The following is a 24,943-nucleotide window of genomic DNA, read 5'->3' on the forward strand; positions in this document are numbered from 1 at the left end:
GCAGATTTTAACTCTTCTCCTGCCCGCGGATCCGCACCCCATAGGGATGCATTGACCACCCGCGGGGTAGATAAATACCCGCGGATGGTCAATAAAAGTGATTTTAAAAAAAATGGAGCATGAGGTCTTCTCTTCCTCACGGTCGGATCTTTCTTGCTTCGGCTCGGCGGATGTGCCCGGCGCATGCGCGCGGCACGTCGGCGACGTGCCGCCCGCGTGACGAGTTCATCCGCCGGCCGAAAAAGAAGATCTGGCCGTGAGGAAGAGAAGACTTTCCCCGCCCGCTCCGGATGAGTAAATTCTTTTAAATTCCTATTTTCAGCGCTCATGTCTGCGGGGCAGGAGGGACCCGCTGCAGATTCTCCATGTAGAATCCGTAGCGGGCCTGATTTTCCCCGTGGACATGAGGCCTAAGGCTGTTTTCACACCTGCATTAGGGTCAGTTTAGGGTTTCTGCTCTCTGCTCTGTTTTTGTACGAGAGACTCTGAAATAAAACATACAAAAAAAGGATCCATTTTTTTTCCCCATTGATTTCAATGCGGTTTCAAAAAAACGTATAGCAAAAGGAAAGGCTTCTATTTGCTTCGATTCTGTCAGGTTTTCGTATTTTGGACGTAAAAATAACACTCAATAGTCTGCTTTTATTCCATTAGGTTTCCATTTTTTTACGAGAAAATAGCAAACTGGAGCCTTTCTCTTTGCTTCCTGTTTTTTTTTTTCCAGTTTCTCTCCTCCAAAAATAGAGCAGTGACAGAAACCCTGAACTGACCCTAACGCAGGTGTGGAAGCAGCCTAACTCATACAGAGTAGCTAGATCCATACACTCTATATAATATTCTATGTAGTATATACCTTACTGTGCTTTTTTGTACAGTGTTGATTTGCAATAATTTTTTGGTCCTGAATAAGTGAGCAAAACATGAGAAAAAAGATGATGCCTTTTCTATGTTCTTTAGTAACATGCATCAGTTGCTTTCATTTTAAGTGACTTTAATACAGACTCAGCTTTACTCTATGACATTGATTAATGGCATCTGTTATCCTTGCAGCAGTTATGCACAAAATAGTACAAAAGGGTCTTTAAAACAGCAGGGATTGGCACCATATCATCTGGCACCTGGAGTCATTGAAAATAGAATAACTTAAAATGTTGAAGAACCTGCTCATCTGTATTTGGCGCAGTAAGTAAATCTTCAAACACGCACAACACAAATTAAACTTTGAAGTTTTATATAAAATGATCTATGTTCAAATTAGTACCAAATTGTTACCAAATGACCAAAAGGAAATATTGCCAGACACGTGTGACGACTAACTCAAAAAGTGGCTATTATATAGGTAAATTGTCTTAAAGTACTGTCAAATACACTCTTTGTAGAAAAAAAAGTCAAGCACCTAGAAGGAGTTGTTCTTTAGCTGCAAAACTCGCCCTGCAGTTCCATCTCAGGCAGATCTGTAAATGATGAGTTGTGGTGATTAGATGAACAGTCTTCTCACCTGAGACCCTAAAAGTGGTTCCCTCTTGGCCTATAGAAGGCTCTCGGAGGCTCCTTGTGTGTAGTGACCTCTTCTTCCGCTTGTGTAGAGCTTGTTGACCACTAGACTCCCCTACAATGCAGAGAAGAGATTTCACCCAGTTACCAGAGTCTGAGAGGGGCACGTTATTGAGATGTGAGAAGCTGGATGGTTGTATTGACGAATTGCCACCACATGGGCTGTTCTGACCAGACTGTTAGGGGGTGTTTGGACCAGTGGATGCATGAGGGCACACAAGGTAACAAGTCTCAGGTCGCACTCAACAGGCCACCAGTAGAGAGAATCTAAAACGCATGAGCAGCTTCAACTGTTTCATTGTCCGCCATCCAGAGACAGGTGGCACCACCGTTACAGGCCTTTGAGTGTGTTGGAACCATTTCCAGGTGCTTGGCTGAAGGACATTTGGTCTCACCGCACCCGTTACTTGTTTTAACTTCGACACCCTTCTACTGTTGACTCCGTTTGCAGTGATGTTGTGAATAATGAAACTGGATACTAAGCAGTGTAACCGGGTTGTCTTCAGCAACAAATCCAGGTTTAGTTTGGATATTGACGGCAGCCATGTTTGTTTTTGGAGAGGTAGGGCTGAGCGCCTCAATTCTGCCATTTCTGTGGCACACTGCCCCCATTGGTGGTGTGATGGCTTGAGGGTTATTGCATATGACAGTCGGTCACCCATAGTAGTAGTATGAGGGACAATGACAGCTCAGCGATATGTTTAGGACATCCTGCAGCCACATGTGTTCCTCTCATATAGAGCTTCCAAGAGGCATTTTCCAGCAGGATAATACTCAATCACACACACACAAGGCTGTCACGGAAATGGCTCCACAACATTGCCACACTTCTATAGCTTTCCCATTCACCAGATTTATCACCAATACAACATGTATGGGGGCCATCTGGGATGCCAACTTTGACCGTCTATAAGTTTGCGCAATCTACAGGCTCAGTTACAGCAAATGTAGTGCAATATGCAGCAGGATACCATACAGAACCTGTGTGCCTAGATGCCCGCCCATATCACAGCTTGTATCCAAGCTAAGGTTGGCCCAACAGGATAATAGAGTCTCCTTTCTCGCCTGTATCACATCTTGTATCCAAGCTAGAAGTGGTACAACTGGGTACTATAGCCTCCATGCCTCCCTGAATCACATTTTGTTTCCAAGCTAGAAGTGGTGCAACAGGGTACTAGAGCCTCCATGCCTCCCTATGTCACATCCTGTATTCAAGCTAGAAGTGGTACAACAGGGTATTAGAGCCTCCATGCCTCCCTGAATCACATCTTGTATCCAAGCTAAAAGTGGTACAACAGGGTACTAGAGCCTCCATTCCCGCATGTATCGCATCTTGTATTCAAGCTAGAAGTGGTACAACAGGGTATTAGAGTCTCCATGCCCGCCCATGTCACCTCTTGTATCCCAAGATAGAGGCAGTACAACAGGGTACTAGAGCCTCTATGCCCGCCTGTATCACATCCTGTATCCAAGCTAGAAGTGGTACAACAGGGTACTAGAGCCTCCCTACAATGAATATTTTGCTCTGATATTGTAATCACTTATATCAATGTTACAATCACACAGAGAAAATTGTAGGGGAGGAATTGTCTTTTGCAATGAGTGTATATACAAGTACTGTATATGCATGCTGTAATATGCACAGATATTTCACTGCTTCTCTGATCTGCAGAAAATGTTCCTATTATATTATTGAGTTATAAATGCTGACATTATTCACTGGTCATTGTGTATCAAAAGATTAATTTATTTAACTGCTTGTATAAAGTGGGGAACCTGCTTCCAAGCAAACATTTGGTCCGATTTCCCTACTCTTGCAGATTCCAATTCTATTCTTAACACTAAATATACTATAGGTGGTCATGCAGCCTTGAGGGGTTAAGAGGACAAGGAAACCATTCTTGCCAGTTATCCTGCTTATGCCCCCTACTTTTCCTTGCTCACATTCTCCAAAGGACAGGTAGATTACACAGACATAACATCATCCCAGTTGCAGTGATAGCTGGTGATGCAGTATCTGTATGTCGGAACAGCTCGGGGCCTCATGCAGCTCACCAGGCCGTTTTAGCCTCCAACCATCTGAACATAGATATGCTTGCCTCTCATGTAATTTTCATGTCAGGGAGGAGTGGCGTGTGCATCTTAGTATGTGGCTCCCTTCATTTTATTTTAAGAGTTGTAAAGTGTTTTTGCAACTTCCATATTCTACATTGGAGGAAGTCACTTGCATGCAGGGTCTCCTCCTCTCTGGAGTTTCAAATGGGGGTGAAGGGGACCACTCATTCTCTTGATAGGTTGGGGTCAATAGAAATCAGACATTCTTGCTATTTACTTTCGATATGCCATAAGTGTTTCAGATTATAATACCCCGTTAGTTTTATTGTGGCCCTTTGGAGTGGTTCAGTCTGATAATGTGGGCCTTGGACTAAAAAGTTTGTGAACCCATGGTTTACAGTCACATCACGAGAGAGCATGAGGAAGAAATCGGTCTGCTTTCAGTTCAAGCACAGCAAGGAGTTAAAGGGGTTGTCCCGCGGCAGCAAGTGGGGTTATACACTTCTGTATGGCCATATTAATGCACTTTGTAATGTACATTGTGCATTAATTATGAGCCATACAGAAGTTATAAGAAGTTTTTCACTTACCTGTTCCGTTGCTGGCGTCCTCGTTTCCATGGAGCCCGCCTAATTTTCGGCGTCTAATGGCCAAATTAGACGCGCTTGCGCAGTCCGGGTCTTCTTTTCTCAATGGGGCCGCTCGTGCAGGATGCCGGCTCCGTGTAGCTCCGCCCCGTCACGTGCCGATTCCAGCCAATCAGGAGGCTGGAATCGGCAATGGACCGCACAGAAGCCCTGCGGTCCACCGAGCGAGAAGATCCCGGCGGCCATCTTCAGTAGGTAAGTAAGAAGTCACCGGAGCGCGGGGATTCAGGTAAGCGCTGTGCGGTGTTCTTTTTTAACCTCTGCATCGGGGTTGTCTCGCGCCAAACGGGGGGGGGGGGGGTTGAAAAAAAAAACCCCGTTTCGGCGCGGGACAACCCCTTTAACAGCATAATGCACTACTCTAGACAAGCATGGATGTCATCATTAACCTCTTCACTGCCTGAGACCACTAAGGATGTAATTGTCGCTTTTCTTGTCAGCATGTGTGAAGTTCCTTTGATTTTAGACTTACTTTTCTCATAACCTATTCAGCTTTGCCATTCCTTCTGCAGTACTGGCTCTGCTGAGTTATTTCACCTAGCAGTTAGTAGTGATGAACGATTAGTGGAATAATCAGTTAGTGTGAGAGGATCAGGCAGATTTCACCAAAATCATTGTGAATCGGGACTGCAACTTCTGACTCCCATTAAAGTGGGAGTAAAAAACAGGTTCACTAATTTGCTCTCCAGAAGGTCCCCAATGCAGCCAAAGCACCCCAAATTGCATGTGAATACAGCCACAGATCTGGGGAACACTCTGTTCCTCTGAAAAACTGGTGAAAATAATGCATCAAGGTCAATTGTAGCACAGGGGCGTCACTGAAAACAAAAAAGGCCCATATAGTGTCTTCTAGATTACAAATTGCACCTAGGAAGACAGCAGGTGTTATACTTGTGTTAAAAGCAATGTCATACATTTTACAAGAAGAAATTCTGCCAGGTGAACATAAAACTCAAATACAGACCTACTGCAAGGAACAGCTGTAGAGCTACCAAAACTTACGCTATACAAAACACCAGGTGTAGCACTTGTTTTCAAAGCAATGTCATTAGAGATGAGCGAGCACCAAAATGCTCGGGTGCTCTTTACTCGGGACAAAATTATCGTGATGCTCGAGGGTTCGTTTCGAGTAACGAACCCCATTGAAGTCAATGGGCGACCCGAGCATTTTTGTATATCACCGATGCTCGCTAAGGTTTTCATTTGTGAAAATCGGGGCAATTCAAGAAAGTGATGGGAACGACACAGCAACGGATAGGGCAGGCGAGTGGCTACATGTTGGGCTGCATCTCAAGTTCCCAGGTCCCACTATTAAGCCACAATAGCGGCAAGAGTGGGCCCCCCCCCTCCCAACAATTTTTACTTCTGAAAAGCCCTCATTAGCAATGCATACCTTAGCTAAGCACCACAATACCTCCAACAAAGCACAATCACTGCCTGCATGACACTCCGCTGCCACTTCTCCTGGGTTACATGCTGCCCAACCGCCCCCCCCCCTGCACGACGCTGTGTCCACAGCGCACACCAAAGTGTCCCTGCCCAGCCTTCAGCTGCCCTCATGCCATGCCACCCTCATGTCTATTTACAAGTGCGTCTGCCATGAGGAGGAACCGCAGGCACACACTGCAGAGGGTTGGCACGGCTAGGCAGCGACCCTCTTTAAAAGGGGCAGGGCGATAGTCCACAATGCTGTACAGAAGCAATGAGAAATCCAATCCTGTGCCACCTCCATCTGGAGCTGCACACGTGGGCATAGCAATGGGGAACCTATGTGCCACACACTATTCATTCTGTCAAGGTGTCTGCATGCCCCAGTCAGACCGCGGTTTTTTATAAATAGTCACAGGCAGGTACAACTCCGCAATGGGAATTCCGTGTGCACCCACAGCATGGGTGGCTCCCTGGAACCCACCGGCGGTAAATAAACAAATCCCATTGCAGTGCCCAGCACAGCTGAGGTAACGTCAGATTAACTGCAGGTGGGCTTCGACCCACACTGTATGCCCCAGTCAGACTGGGTTTTTTTATAAGTAGACACAGGCAGGTACAACTCCCTAATGTGAAGTCCGTGTGCACCCACAGCATGGGTGGCTCCCTGGAACCCACCGGCGGTAAATAAACAAATCCCATTGCAGTGCCCAGCACAGCTGAGGTAACGTCAGATTAACTGCAGGTGGGCTTCGACCCACACTGTATGCCCCAGTCAGACTGGGTTTTTTTATAAGTAGACACAGGCAGGTACAACTCCCTAATGTGAAGTCCGTGTGCACCCACAGCATGGGTGGCTCCCTGGAACCCACCGGTGGTACATAAACAAATCCCATTGCAGTGCCCAGCACAGCTGAGGTACCGTCACATTAAATGCAGGTGGGCTTCGGCCCACACTGCATGCCCCAGTCAGACTGGGGTTCTTTATAAGTAGACACATGCAGTTACAACTCCGTGTGGACCGACAGCATGGGTGGGTGCCAGGAAGCCACTGGCGGTACATAAATATATCCCATTGCAGTGCCCAACACAGCTGATGTAACGTCAGCTGTAATGCAGGTGGGCTAAAAATTAATTTGATTACACTGTAGGCGAGGGCCCCCAAAAATTGGTGTACCAACAGTACTAATGTACCTCAGAAAAATTGGCCATGCCCAACCAAGAGGGCAGGTGAAACCCATTAATCGCTTTGGTTAATGTGGCTTAATTGGTAACTAGGCCTGGAGGCAGCCCAGTTAAAATAAAAATTGGTTGAGGTGAAAGTTTCAACGCTTTAATGAGCATTGAAACGTATAAAAATTGTTTACAAAAATTATATGACTGAGCCTTGTGGGCCTAAGAAAAATTGCCCGTTCGGCGTGATTATGTGAGGTTTCAGGAGGAGGAGCAGGAGGAGGAGGAGGAGGAATATTATACACAGATTGATGAAGCAAAAAGGTCCCCATTTTTGATGGTGATAGAGAACGATGCTTCCATCCGCGGGTGCAGCCTACGTATTGCTTAGGTATCGCTGCTGTCCGCTGGTGGAGAAGAGAAGTCTGGGGAAATCCAGGCTTTGTTCATCTTGATGAGTGTAAGCCTGTCGGCACTGTCGGTTGACAGGCGGGTACGCTTATCCGTGATGATTCCCCCAGCCGCACTAAACACCCTCTCTGACAAGACGCTAGCCGCAGGACAAGCAAGCACCTCCAGGGCATACATCGCGAGTTCAGGCCACGTGTCCAGCTCCGACACCCAGTAGTTGAAGGGGGCAGAGGCGTCACCGAGGACGGTCGTGCGATCGGCTACGTACTCCCTCACCATCCTTTTACAGTGCTCCCGCCAACTCAGCCTTGACTGGGGACCGGTGACACAGTCTTGCTGGGGAGCCAGAAAGCTGGCAAAGGCCTTGGATAATGGTCCCCTGCCTGCGCTGTACATGCTGCCTGATCTCTGCGCCTCTCCTGCTACCTGGCCCTCGGAACTGCGCCTTCGGCCACTAGCGCTGTCGGATGGGAAGTTTACCATCAGTTTGTCCACCAGCGCCCTGTGGTATAGCATCATTCTCGAACCCCTTTCCTCTTCGGGAATGAAAGTGGAAAGGTTCTCCTTATACCGTGGGTTGAGCAGTGTGTACACCCAGTAATCCGTAGTGGCCAGAATGCGTGTAACGCGAGGGTCACGAGAAAGGCATCCTAACATGAAGTCAGCCATGTGTGCCAGGGTACCTGTACGCAACACATGGCTGTCCTCACTAGGAAGATCACTTTCAGGATCCTCCTCCTCTGGCCATACACGCTGAAAGGATGACAGGCAAGCAGCATGGGTACCCTCAGCAGTAGGCCAAGCTGTCTCTTTCCCTTCCTCCTCATGCTCCTCCCACTCCTCCTCAATGCGCTGAGATATAGACATGAGGGTGCTCTGACTATCCAGCGACATACTGTCTTCCCCCGCCTCCGTTTCCAAGCGCAAAGCATCTGCCTTTATGCTTTGCAGGGAACTTCTCAAGAGGCATAGCAGAGGAATGGTGACGCTAATGATTGCAGCATCCCCGCTCAGCATCTGGGTAGACTCCTCAAAGTTTCCAAGGACCTGGCAGATGTCTGCTAACCAGGCCCACTCTTCTGTAAATAATTGAGGAGGCTGACTCCCACTACGCCGCCCATGTTGGAGTTGGTATTCCGCAATAGCTCTACGCTGCTCATAGAGCCTGGCCAACATGTGGAGCGTAGAGTTCCACCGTGTGGGCATGTCGCACAGCAATCGGTGCACTGGCAAATGAAACCGATGTTGCAGGGTCCGCAGGGTGGCAGCGTCCGTCTTGGACTTGCGGAAATGTGCGCTGACCCGGCGCACCTTTCCGAGCAGGTATGACAAGTGTGGGTAGCTTTTCAGAAAGCGCTGAACCACCAAATTAAAGACATGGGCCAGGCATGGCACGTGCGTGAGGCTGCCAAGCTGCAGAGCCGCCACCAGGTTACGGCCGTTGTCACACACGACCATGCCCGGTTGGAGGCTCAGCGGCGCAAGCCAGCGGTCGGTCTGCTCTATCAGACCCTGCAGCAGTTCATGGGCCGTCTGCCTCTTCTCTCCAAAGCTGAGTAGTTTCAGCACGGCCTGCTGACGCTTGCCCACCGCTGTGCTGCCCTGCCGCGCGACACCGACTGCTGGCGACGTGCTGCTGCTGACACATCTTGATTGCGAGACAGAGGTTGCGTAGGAGGAGGAGGGTGGTTTAGTGGAGGAAGCATACACCGCCGCAGATACCACCACCGAGCTGGGGCCCGCAATTCGGGGGGTGGGTAGGACGTGAGCGGTCCCAGGCTCTGACTCTGTCCCAGCCTCCACTAAATTCACCCAATGTGCCGTCAGGGAGATATAGTGGCCCTGCCCGCCTGTGCTTGTCCACGTGTCTGTTGTTAAGTGGATATTGGCAGTAACCGCGTTGGTGAGGGCACGTACAATGTTGCGGGAGACGTGGTCATGCAGGGCTGGGACGGCACATCGGGAAAAGTAGTGGCGACTGGGAACCGAGTAGCGCGGGGCCGCCGCCGCCATCATGCTTTTGAAAGCCTCCGTTTCCACAAGCCTATACGGCAGCATCTCCAGGCTGATCAATTTGGCAATGTGCACGTTTAACGCTTGAGCGTGTGGGTGCGTGGCTGGACGCTGCACTGAGAGACATTGCTGGATGGGGCCGAGGACAGCGGAGGTGAGGGTGTGGGTGCAGGCCAGGAGACAGTAGTGCCTGTGTCCTCAGAGGGGGGTTGGATCTCAGTGGCAGGTTGGGGCACAGGGGGAGAGGCAGTGGTGCAAACCGGAGGCGGTGAACGGCCTTCGCCCCACCTTGTGGGGTGCTTGGCCATCATATGCCTGCGCATGCTGGTGGTGGTGGCTCCCCAGCTGATCTTGGCGCGACAAAGGTTGCACACCACTGTTCGTCGGTCGTCAGGCGTCTCTGTGAAAAACTGCCACACCGTTGAGCACCTTGGCCTCTGCAGGGTGGCATGGCGCGAGGGGGCGCTTTGGAAAACATTTGGTGGATTATTCGGTCTGGCCCTGCCTCTACCCCTGGCCACCGCACTGGCTCGGCCTGTGCCCACACCCTGACTTGGGCCTCCGCGTCCTCCACGTCCTATAGGCCTACCCCTACCCCTCAGCATGGTGTATTACCAGTAGTGCAGAAACAGAACGCTGTAATTAAATGTGCCGCTTATTGGCCTGTGGTTGGAGGCTAACTTCGCATTCGGAATGCCAGGAAATAATTTTGCGCAAGCCTGCTGTAACACTTAGCTGGCTGCGTATGAATTAGGAGGACTACTACACCCAGCAGAGACCCAGAACACTGAGGACAGTCACAGGCAGCCCAAATAGATTTTTTTCCCCAATTGTTTTTGCAAAGGCCCACTGCCTATATTCAATCAATATATCTCTTCTCTCTCTGCGTCACCGCTACTGGCCCTGGAGTATGTCAAATAACTGCAGAGCGTTGCACTGTGGACTGCAATACAGCGGTGATTTAACAGCCAACACAGAGCTAGGAAATAATTTTGCGCAAGCCTGCTGTAACACTTAGCTGACTGCGTATGAATTAGGAGGACTACTACACCCAGCAGAGACCCAGAACACTGAGGACAGTCACAGGCAGCCCAAATAGATTTTTTTCCCCAATTGTTTTTGCAAAGGCCCACTGCCTATATTCAATCAATATGTCTTCTGTCCCTGCCTCACAATATATGTCTTCTGTCCCTGCCTCACAATATATGTGTTCTGTCCCTGCCTCACCACTACTGGCCCTGCACTATGTCTAATTACTGCAGGGCGCAATGCTCTGCACGGCCGATATACAAAAAAAAAGAAAACGTGCAACACTGCAAAAAGCAGCCTCCACAGTACTGCACACGGTTAGATGTGGCCCTAAGAAGGACCGTTGGGGTTCTTGAAGCCTAAAATACTCCTAACGCTCTCCCTATAGCAGCTCCACCAAGACAGCACTTTCCCTCCTCTATGTCAGAACGCATCTGAGGCGAGCCGCGGGAGGGGCCGATTTTTATACTCGGGTGACACCTGATCTCGCCAGCCACTCACTGCAGGGGGGTGGTATAGGGCTTGAACGTCGCAGGAGGAAGTTGTAATGCCTTCCCTGTCTTTCTATTGGCCAGAAAAGCGCGCTAACGTCTCAGAGATGAAAATGAAAGTAACCCGAACATCGCGTGGTACTCGTCACGAGTAACGAGCATCTCGAACACGCTAATACTCGAACGAGTATCAAGCTCGGACGAGTACGTTCGCTCATCTCTAAATGTCATACATTTTACAAGGACAAATTCTACCAACTGAACACAACACTCAAGCATGGGCCTTCTCCAATAAAAAGCTGTATTTAATAGATTTTTCACTTAGCAGGAGGAAACATGGTGTAAAGAAGGAAAGCAGCAGCACCTTGAGGGCACAGTGTGGTCTTTAGTATAAATCTATGCTTAATCATATGTGAGTAAAAATTGCCAACATGCTAACTAATCAGTGGAATATGCCATGGGGGTGCAGAAGTTGGGTGAAATTCACGGCATAAACATCTTTTATCTGCAGCCACTCTGCAAGCGTGAATTGGCCAACCTCCATACAGCATCTACCACTGGCAAACACCATCTGGTACTTCATCATCACTCTTTTCTGTTAGCTTATCCCCTGCAACATATACAACATGGAATTCCACTGTGTAGGTACGTCACAGATGGGGTGTTTAAGTGGTAGCTTTCTTGTTTCTTATTTTTTTTGTTTACTCTTCAGTGAAGTTTTATGTAGCTTTTCAGCTAACTTCTGTAGATTGCATAATACTACTACTAGCTGCTTAAAGGGGTTGTCCCGCGAAAGCAAGTGGGGGTATACACTTCTGTATGGCCATATTAATGCACTTTGTAATATACATCGTGCATTAAATATGAGCCATACAGAAGTTATTCACTTACCCACTCCGTTGCTGGCGTCCCCGTCTCCATGGAGCCGTCTAATTTCGGTGTCTTCTTGCTTCTTTAGACGCTCTTGCGCAGTCCGGTCTTCTGCTGTATGTTCGCGCCGGAGAGCTGGTCTGCGCGTCGTCATCGTAGCTCCGCCCCATCACGTGGTGCCGATCAGCCAATTAGGTGGCTGTAATCGGCAGTGGAACGCAAGGAAGGAGAAGACAATCCATGGTGCACCATGGGAGAAGACCCGCGGTGCACCATGGGAGAAAACCGCGGTGCGCCATGGGAAAGGACCGGTGGTCATCTTTAAAAGAAGAAAAGAAGATGCTGCGCGAACGGGGATGCAGGTAAGTGATTTAAAAAAAAACAAAAACTAACGGAATTGATTTTAACGGGGCAGAATACGGGGGTAAGTTAAAAAAAAAGTTTGGATTTCGCCGCGAGACCACCCCTTTAAGGGCTAATGCCCACGGACGGATTTCTGCCGCGTTTATGCGGCGGAAATCTGCGGCGTTATCCCACAGCTATTAGGTTCTATTGAACCTAATAGCTCAATGTTCACACTGAGGAATTCTACCGCGGAACTTCGAAGCATGAAAGAAAGCGCGGCATGCTCTAATTGCCGTAGAAAAATGCACGGCCAGCTTCCATTGTAGTCAATGGAAGTCGTCCGTCACACGATACTTCCTCTGTGAGCACATCAGAAGTATTATGTAATTACGTGTCACCACCGCTTCACTGCCCACTGCCGGCGTGCCATGCGCTGTACTACGCATGCGCGCTGGCTCGACACACGAAACTCGCATGACCAATCTGGAGAGGTGAGTATGGGGTCTTTGATTGGCGGAGTGTCGGACTCCTCTGCAATATTCCACTGGTGGAGTCTGACACAGCCATGGGCATGAAGCCTAAGGCCTGCAAATAAAACGTAGTGACCAGACCCTGGTGGCCAACACTTTAGAGTGATTTTTCAGCAAAAAAATATACTTTTTTGGGAACTAAAGTGATTTGCACTTTTGCTAGCTATCACATTGCCTATCATATTAACACAAGTGTTCTCAGAGAGCAATTGGCAGAATTCAGTTTTCTTTTATGATGGCTGCATTCCCACGAACGTATATTGGCTCAGTTTTCACGCCGAGCCGATATACGTTGTCCTCGTGTGCAAGGGGGGGGGGGAGGGTGGAAGAGCCAGGAGCAAAAACTGAGCTCCCGCCCCCTCTCTACCCCTGTGCACTATTTGCAATGAAAGGAGGTGGGGCGGGGGCGGGGCTAAGTTCAGAGAATTAGCCACGCCCCCACCTCACCTCTCCCCATTGCAAATAGTGCAGAGGGGCGGAGAGGAGGCAGAGAGGGGGCGGGAGCTCAGTTCCTGCTTCTGGCTCTTCCATCCTCTCCCCCCTGCAGAGGAGAACAACGTATATCGGCTCGTCGTGAAAACCGAGCCGATATACGGTCATGGGAATGAACCCTAAGTTGCACTGAAAAACCAATTACTAAATCCTTACTGCTTACTCACTCGTTGGAGCAACAAGGTTATTTTCCCTCTGATAGACATAAGGCTCAACTATTGTACGAATCGAAATCCTAGGAGTGCACTCATAAAATATCACTTATTTATTAAAAAATGTACACTGGATATTTTACAACAGATTTTCCTCAATAGATTGTATATGATGGCGTTTTGTATTTATATTATTTTGTCATTTATGTTATTTAAGTAATCAGATTCTGCTGGTCACATTAATCATATACAGCACATGTGTCAAACACAAGGCCCACAGGCCAAATCCGGCCCGCTGCCTCGTGTTATGTAGCCCGCAGCATGCAGACGCTGCTCACCACTGCAGCAATTACCAGCTGGGGTGCTGCAGCTCCCCGCTGGTAATCGTGCTGTTACAGCTGATCCCAGTGCACACTGACGTCCGTGTGCAGCCAGGATCCTCCTCCCCGAGTTCCCAGTTCTTCAGTTCCTCAGGAGAGGACTCGGGGAGGAAGCGTGTCAGGCAACACACTGACGTCAGTGTGCACCCGGGGATCAGCGCGAGCAGAGGGGGAGCGGCGCTGACAGCTAGGAGGAGAAGGTAAGCATATGGGTTGGGGGGGGCTTCTTTTTAGGGGCGGGGGCTTACTACTGGGGGGGGCTCATCACCACTGAGGGGGGGCTCATCATTACTGAGGGGGTGGCTCATCACTACTGGGGGGGCTCATCATTACTGTGGGGGGGGCTCATTACTACTTGGGGGGGATCATCACTACTGAGGGGGCTCATCATTACTGTGGGGGGCTCATTACTACTTGGGGGGCTCATCACTACTGAGGGGGGCTCATCACTACTGAGGGGGGCTCATTACTACTTAGGGGGGCTTATTGCTGAAGGGGGGTCATTACTGAGCGGGGGCTCATCACTACTGAGGGGGGCTCATTACTGAGCAGGGGCTCATTACTACTTAGAGGGGCTCATTACTGAGGGGGGGCTCATTACTACTGAGGGGGGGCTCATTACTGAGGGGGGCACATTACTTTTGAGGGGGGCTCATTACTGAGGGGGGGCTCATCACCACTGAGGGGGGGCTCATCACTACTGAGGGGGGTTCATTACTACTTAGGGGGGCTCATCACTGAGAGGGGGGCTCATTACTGAGGGGGGCTCATTACTGAGGGGGGGGCTCATCACTACTGAGGGGGGCTCATTACTACTGAGGGGGGGGCTCATCACTACTGAAGGGGGGCTCATCACTATTGAGGGGGTCTCATTACGGAGGGGGGGCTCATTACTACGGAGGGGGGGCTCATTACTACTGAGGGGGGTCATTACTACTGAGGGGGGCTCATTACAACTGAGGGGGGAGCTCATTACTACTGAGGGGGGGGGCTCAATACTACTGAGGGGGGCTTATTGTTATTACTGAGGGGGGGCTTAGTATTACTGAGGGGGGGGTTAACGTTGCTACGGGTTTATTACTACTGAGGGGGTTAATATTACTAATTGGACCACTGTGGGAGTCATTATTTTTACTGGGGCCACTATCAGGGTTACTATTAGGGCTCATTAACACGGGTCTATTTGTATTTCGGTTGTGCAGATACGCTGCGTATTTGCGCAATCGAAAATCGCTTAGGCCTGTATATTTGCGTATGTAAAAAAGAACGCAGATGGGCCCACTGAGATAGTGCGCAAATATACAGTGAATACATAGGTTTCCTGCGCATTCACCACGTATTTGTGTGGCCCATTCACTCCAATGGCCTATCGGGGTGCGTAGTACGTAACAAAATAGGTCATGCTGTGTGAAAATATACATCAGCAGCGGGAGCAGGTGAGTGCCGTGCTGGTTCCTGCAGGGGCTCGGGTCGGGTCCCGCTGCGAAAATTCTCGCAGCGGGATCCGACCTGGCCATTTGCAGGCGACCTTACAATCGGCCCTTTGAAGGTCACCATAAGCCTGATGTGGCCCTCGGTGAAAATAAGTTTGACACCCCTGATATACAGTATTTTAATTGCATATTCTAATAGATGAGTGATATGGCAATTGTTATATATCTTTGGTTTATAAATCTATAAAAATAGATTTTACAAAATTAATTCCACAATAAGTGTACACAAGCTTATCTAAAAAAACTATTTAAATGGCACCAAACCAAGTATATGGTGGAACAGTCTTACTGATTCAGTAGTCCAGTGTTAACATGTCAGGTTTCCATTAGCACAATTATATTAGTTAGTTACCATAATGCTGTTCTAGACAAGCGAATTTTTCACTCCTTTTTGTTGCACAAAATTGCACATGGCGTGACCGGGTGCGTTGGAACTCACATCTATCTTTTGCAGGTGCAAATTTTATTTGCATATAAAAAATGCACATGTGACCATTTTCATTGGAAAGCAATGGTTCTTGTAGATGCGAATCGCAAACGCGCCTAACATGTGTGCACAAAAACGCTCGTCTGACTGAGCTATAAGGGCAGCACTGTGTCGAAACCTGAATCTATTATACCCTTCATTCCCCCTATTGTTGCCATTTGACCTCATGTTCATTGTGTAGCATTGAATATGAATGAACAACGGATTCTCTGCAGCTCCAACCATTAGACTTATTCAGGCGTAGGCAAACTCTGAAGCACCATTTACATGCAAAGAGGATTGCTCAAAATTCGTTCAAAAGATATGGAGATTGACCGTTTTGAGCAATTATTTTGCATATTACTAATGGGCACTTAAGGCTCTTTTAAACACAATGTTGATCACTCACAATTCGCTCAAAAGCCATCTTTTGAGAGATAATCGTTGTGTGTAAATGTGTGCCCATCGTGCACTTTTCGTCCATCGCTGAGTTCGGCTGAGCTTAAAATCCATTGTCCCTGATAAGACAGACCGCACATTGAGTTCTCCGCAGGCAACTGCTTTCAGCTACTGTCCCGCTAAAGGACACTAACAATGTATTTAGAGAACAGACCACCCGCTGTTCTCTAAATACATGCAAATTAAGCTAGCTAACTGCTAATGGGCTGATTAGCCCATTAGTAGCTAATGCAAAATGATCGCTCAAAAGAATTTTGAACGCTCATCTGTGTGTGTGAATGGGGCTTAATGCCCATTAAGTACTTTATCAACTTGATTTTGGTAAATGAGCCTCTGGGAGCTGTTGCAGAACTCAGCAGGAGGTCTGTAATTAGCTCTATTGTTTAGGCTCGGGCTGCTTATAGAAAACAATGTGATCTCTAGCTCCCGTGGAGATAACAGCATGCAATGTGTTTTCTCTGATGGGCTACACAGAGAATACAATGTAATCTCCTGCTCCCAGTGTGTGGTCTGAACAATGGATTTTAAACTCACTTAAAAATCACTGTTCAGACGAAAAGGGTACGATAGTAGCATTTACACACAACAATTCACTCAAAAGCCATCTGTCAAGCGACTGGGGTCCGGGTACGGGAAGACCCTAGGAGAACTGCTCACAAACCTCTGTCCCTACCTTCTTGCCCCCCCTGGGCTAACCCCCAGGGCGACAACTGGGCGACAGTCCCTACACTCCTTTAGGGATGCGGGGCAGGACTGGTTACAAACCAACACAGAGACAAACAACACAAAGGCTGGTCAAGAAATCCGGGTCAGCAACAGGAGGGTACGCAGTACAAGGGGTCAGGCAAAGGCAAGGTCAGGATACACGCAGTAGTCAAATCAGGAAGTCAGTCAAAACAAGGAACCCGAGTGCTGTAGAAGAACAAACAAACACTGGCATTGCTGGAAGGATACACATGTTTAAATGCTGTCAGAACTCCCACCCCAGCAGCTGATTGGGGCGGGGAGTCTGACAGCAGCAGGGCTCAATCAAGGAGAAGCTGGGAACACTACCCCCAGCCTCGCTGAACAGATGGATGCCGAGGAAGCACGCCCGGTAGTCATGGAAATGGGGATGCGGCGCAGAGCGGCACCCGCAGCGTCCCTAGCAGCCCCATGCTGGTTTGTTTAAATGCTGAGGTGGTGACATATCCACATACTCATGTGACTAATGCAGACAGTCGCTAGCCTCAGCATTATTATAACACAAGAGCACTGTGGTCAGTGATGAGCAGTTATGTGGGTATATGGACATGCCAAGACTGCTGCCATGTAAACATCGACTGTCAGGGAGGACTGCAGTGGTGGTAATGGACTGGTTAGGGATTTTATCAAGTAAGGAATTCTACTTTTGTTATTTTTTTAGCCCCCTTCCCCACATACACACACCCCAGACAAGTTTTGGAAAATCCAGACAACCCTTTAAAGAGAACCTGTCACTAAGTTCATGCTGCATGTACCATATGCAGCTTAAACTTGGGACAAAAACGTAGAGTACAGACACGTACAGTTTATTGTGAAACACTGCAGTATTTCAAGAAAAAGCACTTTGCAAATGGCTCCAAACGGGGCTCAGAGTCACAAAGTTGGGGGATATTTAGCTTTTTGTACAGTTATCCTACCTGCTCCAAATTAAAAAGTCTGAGTATATGGTTCCCCTACTACCGGTAGGTGGGTAAGAGCTGGATTTTTTGTTTATTTTATAATTTTTTTTTTGTTCTTATATACAAAATGTGGACTTAGATGGATTATGCTTAATCTTTATATTCGGAATATAAAATATCTGGGTTCTTGATGTAAAAAATATTTTTTTTCTTAAATCCTGTTACTCTGTTTTTTCACTACTTTGCATTACTTTCTATCATAATTATTGGATGCAAGTTCTTTATTTTCTCTTTTTGTTTCTTATAACTTGATAAAAGACATATTAGTCGGAAACGTCGCTATCATCTTTGGATTTTCTTTGGATTGCATGTCATATTTCCATGAATGGACCACTCACTTGTAATAAAGAAGCAGATTTTAAGTGCATATATATGAAGTCTGTGGGGTAGCTTATTTTCTTTTAAAAAAAAATTCCAATTGAACCCCTGAGGCAGTAAGGGTCTAATATTCGCATGCAGCATCACCTCATTCTCCAGTACCAGTGCAGCCTTAAAATAAAACAAAGTTGGGGCCTTGCCAGTCTCTGCCAGTCTGGATTACTTTGACCGATAGGTCTGTCCCTGTTTGTATATAAGTACCGATCCAGGAGTGACGGGCGTAAGTTGCAACATTATACTGAATGCCCGAGAGACAGGCCACAGCAGAAGTACTATTTGGATAAATGATTTTGTAGGATGTATTGCTCAGCGTATAGAGATGGACGTCATCTTGCCCACTTGAAATGTTGTCATACAAGACAAGAAACATTCAGTTAAATGTGCAAGGTAATAAATTGTAACTTAGAGGAAAATACTGTTGGAGGTTTTTTTTTAACATTTTTATGTACAAATTATGTTAAATGCCTTTAAATTGTCCATAATGTTGTCTTTCTATTACAGGATGTCTCACATTACCCTGTCATACAGACATCAGCAAAAGTAGTCAAAAGAGGGTGCTCTCAGCATGCATATACTCAACTAGCTGATATACCCGGCTTCGCCTGAGTTAATTTGGTACTGGTGTTTATCTGGTGTTCACACGGAAAATCTTATGAAGTCGTGGTTACTTTAGAGATACTGAGGAAAAACATATGTTCACCATTTTGCATAGTTCTCTGCGTTACCCAGGAAACACCACGTGGAGGCAACCATGCGATATTTCCTTTATATAAAATGACATCAGGAAGTGAGAGAATTACATTACGTACATAAAATTTGGACATTAATTCTTTTGCGCTTAGAATTGAATAATCGAGTTGGGACCCATTAACTTTTCATACTTAGGACACAATCAATGCTTGTGCCAAATTTCATGTTTCTATGACATTGGGAAGTGAGACATTTAGATTATGTACGTAAAATTTGGACGCTAATTCTTTTGCGCATAGAACTGAATAATGGAGTTGGAACCCATTAGCTTTTCCTATTTTTGACATAATCAATGCTCGTGCCAAATTTCACGGTTCTATGACACCGGAAAGTGAGAAAATTACATTCCGTACGTAAAATTTGGACGCTAATTCTTTTGCGCATAGAATTGAATATTCGAGTTTGGACCCATTAGCTTTTCCTATTTATGACATAATCAATGCTCGTGCCAAATTTCCCGTTTCTATGACACCGGAAAGTGGAAAAATTACATTCCGCACGTAAAATTTGGATGCCAATTCTTTTGCGCTAGAATTGAATAATCGAGTTGGGACCCATTAGCTTTTCCTATTTTTGACATAATCAATGCTCGTGCCAAATTTCACGTTTCTATGACCCCCGGAAAGTGAGAAAATTACATTCCGCACGTAAAATTAGGACGCTAATTCTTTTGCGCATAGAATTGAATAATGGATTTGGGACCCATTAGCTTTTCCTATTTATGACATAATCAATGCTTGTGCCAAATTTCCTGTTTCTATGACACAGGAAAGTGAAGAAATTACATTCCGCACGTATAATTTGGACGCTAATTCTTTTGCGCATAGAATTGAATAATCGAGTTGGGACCCATTAGCTTTTCCTATTTATGACATAATCAATGCTCGTGCCAAATTTCACGTTTCTATGACACCGGAAAGTGAAAAAATTACATTCCGCACGTAAAATTAGGACGCTAATTCTTTTGCGCATAGAATTGAATAATGGATTTGGGACCCATTAGCTTTTCCTATTTATGACATAATCAATGCTTGTGCCAAATTTCCTGTTTCTATGACACAGGAAAGTGAAGAAATTACATTCCGCACGTATAATTTGGACGCTAATTCTTTTGCGCATAGAATTGAATAATCGAGTTGGGACCCATTAGCTTTTCCTATTTATGACATAATTAATGCTCGTGCCAAATTTCCTGTTTCTATGACACCGGAAAGTGAAAAAATTAAATTCCGCACGTAAAATTTCAACGCCAATTCTTTTGCGCTAGAATTGAATAATCGAGTTGGGACCTAAGAACTTTTCCTATTTATAACATAATCAATGCTCATGCCAAATTTCCCGTTTCTATGACACCGGAAAGTGAGAAAATTACATTCCGCACGTAAAATTTGGACGCTAATTCTTTTGCGCATAGAATTGAATAATGGAGTTGGGACCCATTAGCTTTTCCTATTTATGACATAACCAATGCTCATGCCAAATTTCCCGTTTCTTTGAGACCGGAAAGTGAGAAAAATACATTCCGTACGTAAAATTTGGACGCCAATTCTTTTGCGCTAGAATTAAATAATCGAGTTGGAACCTAAGCACTTTTCCTATTTATGACATAATCAATGCTCGTGCCACATTTCATGTTTCTATGATACCGGAAAGTGAGAAAATTACATTCCGTACGTAAAATTTGGACGCTAATTCTTTTGCGCATAGAATTGAATATTTGAGTTGGGACCCATTAGCTTTTCGTATTTATGACATAATTAATGCTCGTGCCAGATTTCATGTTTCTATGATACCGGAAAGTGAGAAAAGAATATTCGAGTTGGGACCCATTAGCTTTTCCTATTTATGACATAATTAATGCTTGTGCCAAATTTCCCGTTTCTATGACAACGGAAAGTGAAAAAATTACATTCCGCACGTAAAATTTGGACGCCAATTCTTTTGCGCTAGAATTGAATAATCGAGTTGGAACTCATTAGCTTTTCCTATTTTTGACATAATCAATGCTCGTGCCAAATTTCACGTTTCTATGACACCGGAAAGTGAGAAAATTAGATTCCGTACGTAAAATTTGGACGCTAACTCTTTTGCGCATAGAATTGAATAATCGAGTTGGGACCCATTAGCTATTCCTATTTAGGACATAATTAATGCTCGTGCCAAATTTCCCGTTTCTATGACACCAGAAAGTGAAGAAATTACATTCCGCATGTAAAATTTGGACGCTAATTCTTTTGTGCATAGAATTGAATAATCGAGTTGGGACCCATTAGCTTTTCCTATTTAGGACATAATCAATGCTCGTGCCAAATTTCCCGTTTCTATGACACCGGAAAGTGAAAAAATTACATTCCGCACGTAAAATTTTGACGCCAATTCTTTTGCGCTAGAATTGAATAATCGAGTTGGGACCCATTAGCTTTTCCTATTTTTGACATAATCAATGCTCGTGCCAAATTTCCCGTTTCTATGACACCGGAAAGTGAGAAAATTACATTCCGCACGTAAAATTTGGACGCTAATTCTTTTGCGCATAGAATTGAATAATGGATTTGGGACCCATTAGCTTTTCCTATTTATGACATAATTAATGCTCGTGCCAAATTTCCTGTTTCTATGACACAGGAAAGTGAAGAAATTACATTCCGCACGTAAAATTTGGACGCTAATTCTTTTGCGCATAGAATTGAATAATCGAGTTGGGACCCATTAGCTTTTCCTATTTATGAGATAATTAATGCTCGTGCCAAATTTCGAGTTTCTATGACACCGGGAAGTGAGAGAATTAGATTCCGTACGTAAAATTTGCACGCTAATTCTTTTGCGCATATTATTGAATAATCGAGTTGGGACCCATTAACTTTTCCTATTTATGACATATTCAATGCTCATGCCAAGTTTTAAGTTTCTATGACATTGGGAAGTGACAGATTTAGATTATGTACGTAAAATTTCGCCGCCAATTCTTTTGCGCTAGAATTGAATAATCGAGTTGGGACCCATTACTTTTCCTATTTTGAAGATAATCTATGCTTGTGCCAAATATCATGTTTCTACGACATCGGGAAGTTGGAGAACTTTTGGCGAGTCAGTGAGTGAGTGAGTGAGTCAGTGAGGGCTTTCGTCTTTATATATATAGATACACAAATCATTATGTCGTGCTTACCAGTGTTACTAATAAAATTATGAATTATTAAATGGGTTTTCCCATTAAAAAACACTAAAAGATCCCTATACTTTCTCGTTGCGGGTCCCCGCACCTCCAGTGCTGCATTCTCTGTTCAAGCCACTGGGTCTCTTTATAGGTTTTCACAGACTGCTGCAGCCAATCACAAACCTCAGCGGTTGACCCATGAACTCTGTGATGGGCTACAGCAGCCGATGACATCCCATCAATAGGCAGACCGTGACCCATAAACACACCACGAGCAGGAAGAATAGAGATCCGGCACTGGAGGTGCGGCCACAAAGGACAGGTGAGCACAGGATCTTTTCTTGCTTTTTTTTCTTCCATGGGTACCCTATTAAGAATGCTCATAAACGTCCTTTTTATGTATGTACACATGCAGGGTCAAGAGCCAATGATTTCTTGGGAAAATGGAAAAATTACTTCTTTCCTGATCCCCATGCAAAATTTCCTTTTGTATGACAACTGCATTTGTATTTGTTTACTGTGATCCTTGGTGCTCATTGGGTTGGTGCCCAAGTACCTGGTGTTCACTGGCTAAGTATCCCATTTTCTGCTTGGTAACAGTGTAGAGTCCAATTCTCTGGTGCCCAATGATGAAGTGCAGGCATGGACTGACTGCATGGCACAAAACTATATATCGATCTCCTTAATGGGACTCTTTCACCTACTTTTAACCCTACTTGGGCTGAAAGTAGGTGAACTTTTGAAGTCCAGGGATGTAAGTTTTATACTTATCTTCCACTTGTTCCCCCAGTGTGAGCACTGGAAGCCGCCACTGAATGCATTGAGTAGTACTGCTAAGTAGTCCAGCTGTTCCAATTTTAGAATACACTGACACCGAGGAGCAACAGGAAATGTAAGTACAAAACTTACATCCCTGGACTTCACTAATCTACTTTCAGCCCATAAGTTTAGCTAATAGGGCTAAAAGTAGGTGACAAATTCCCTTGACCATCTGCTTTGTAACATGCTGCCTGTAGATCATACACAATGATCAACTTGACAGGTTCTGGTGAAAGAGGCTTTGTCTTGGGACAGTCTGGACATGTATTAGATGCTCGGCTTAAATGGTGGTGGTGAGTGCTATTGTGTTTTAGTGTAATCTTGCATGTGTCAAGTCCAGAATGAGTAATGAACAGAAGAGACAATTAACTAGGTGATTTGTGGAGAGAAATTTCATATATAAGTGTCTGCATGTACTGTTTTAGATCTTCTTAAAATATGTATGCGACTGAAGCAAATACTTAAAGGGGTTGTCCCGCGGCAGCAAGTGGGTCTATACACTTCTGTATGGCCATATTAATGCACTTTGTAATATACATCGTGCATTAAATATCGGCCATACAGAAGGTATACACTTACCCCCTCCGGTGCTGGCGTCCCCGTTTCCATGGCGCCGACCAAAGCTGCCTTCTCCCTGGATTAGACGCGCTTGCGCTGAAGGGGCCGCTCCGGCGTGCTCTGCTTTGTGAGCACTCCGGAGCCGGACAGAAGAGGGCAAACAGCGCAAGGTAATCCAGGGAGAAGGCAGCTTTGGTTGGCGCCATGGAGACGGGGACGCCAGCACCGGAGGGGGTAAGTGTATAACTTCCGTATGGCCAATATTTAATGCACGATGCATATTACAAAGTGCATTAATATGGCCATACAGAAGTGCTTAACCCCACTTGCTACCGCGGGACAACCCCTTTTAACCCCTGAATGACAGCTGAATGACAGCTGAGAGCTGCCCCTGATTGGTCCCTGCGCTGAGCCAATCAGAGGCAGCACTCACTCACCCATTCATGAATTCATGAATGGGTGAGTGAGAGCTGCCTCTGATTGGTGAGGCTGTGACCAATCAGAGGCAGCTCATTCAGCAGGCGGGGATTTTAAATCCCCGGCTGCTGAATACTACTCAGAGCAGTTCAGGAGAACTGCCAGCCGGCCGCGGCTGAACTCCGTCTGCTGGGACCAGGTGAGTATATATATATATATATTTTTTGTTTTTACACATTTCTGGATGAATTTCCGGGAAGGGCTTATATTTTTAAGCCCTTCCCGAAAATTCATCGTGAGATCGCCCGCAGCCCATTGCTTTCAATGGAGGCAGCTGTATTGCCGGCTCCATTGAATTCAATGCGCTGGACAGCGCTGAACTGCTCCGGCCCGTTTCTATTGAAACACGGCTAGGAGCAGTTTTTTCGGGCGATTTTTCGGCCCCGGTCACGCGATTTGCGGATGCGCATCCGTCATGCGATCCGCAAATCGCGGGAAAAAACGCCGGTGTGACTAAGGCCTAATTGTTTCGTCTAAATACACCTTAACTTTGGGAGAAAGTGTTTGCCTCTTTTGTCTACTCCTTATCTTATCCTTGGCACATGCAACTCTTTCATTATAATCAGAAGTTGGAATATGGTAATTTATCATTTACTAGTTATGTATAATTACAGCATCCTTGAAAAATAATCCTCATTTACACACAGCTTCATGTTATAATATAAGTATTTATTCTATAAAGTAAATACCATCTTGTATATTTAATTAAACTATTCGTATACACTTAGGCCTCATGTCCACGGGCAAAAGAAGAATTAAAATCCGCAGCGGATTTTAACTCTTCTCCTGCCCGCGGATCCGCATCCCATAGGGATGCATTGACCACCCGCGGGTAGATAAATACCCGCGGATGGTCAATAAAAGTGATTTTTTTAAAAATGGAGCATGAAAAAATCTGGACCATGCTCCATTTTCGTGCGGGTCTCCCGCGGGGACGGTTCCCGCGGGCTTCTATTGAAGCCTATGGAAGCCGTCCGGATCCGCGGGAGACAAAAATCGGAATTTACTCACCCGCTCCGGTTCTTCCCTTCGCCGCGGCTCCATCTTCTCTCCGTCACGGCCGGATCTTTTTTCTTCGGGCCGGCGCATGCGCGTGGCACGTCACGAGCGGGCAAG

The sequence above is a fragment of the Eleutherodactylus coqui genome, chromosome 12, assembly GCF_035609145.1.
Source record: "Eleutherodactylus coqui strain aEleCoq1 chromosome 12, aEleCoq1.hap1, whole genome shotgun sequence".
NCBI classification, from domain to species: domain Eukaryota; kingdom Metazoa; phylum Chordata; class Amphibia; order Anura; family Eleutherodactylidae; genus Eleutherodactylus; species Eleutherodactylus coqui.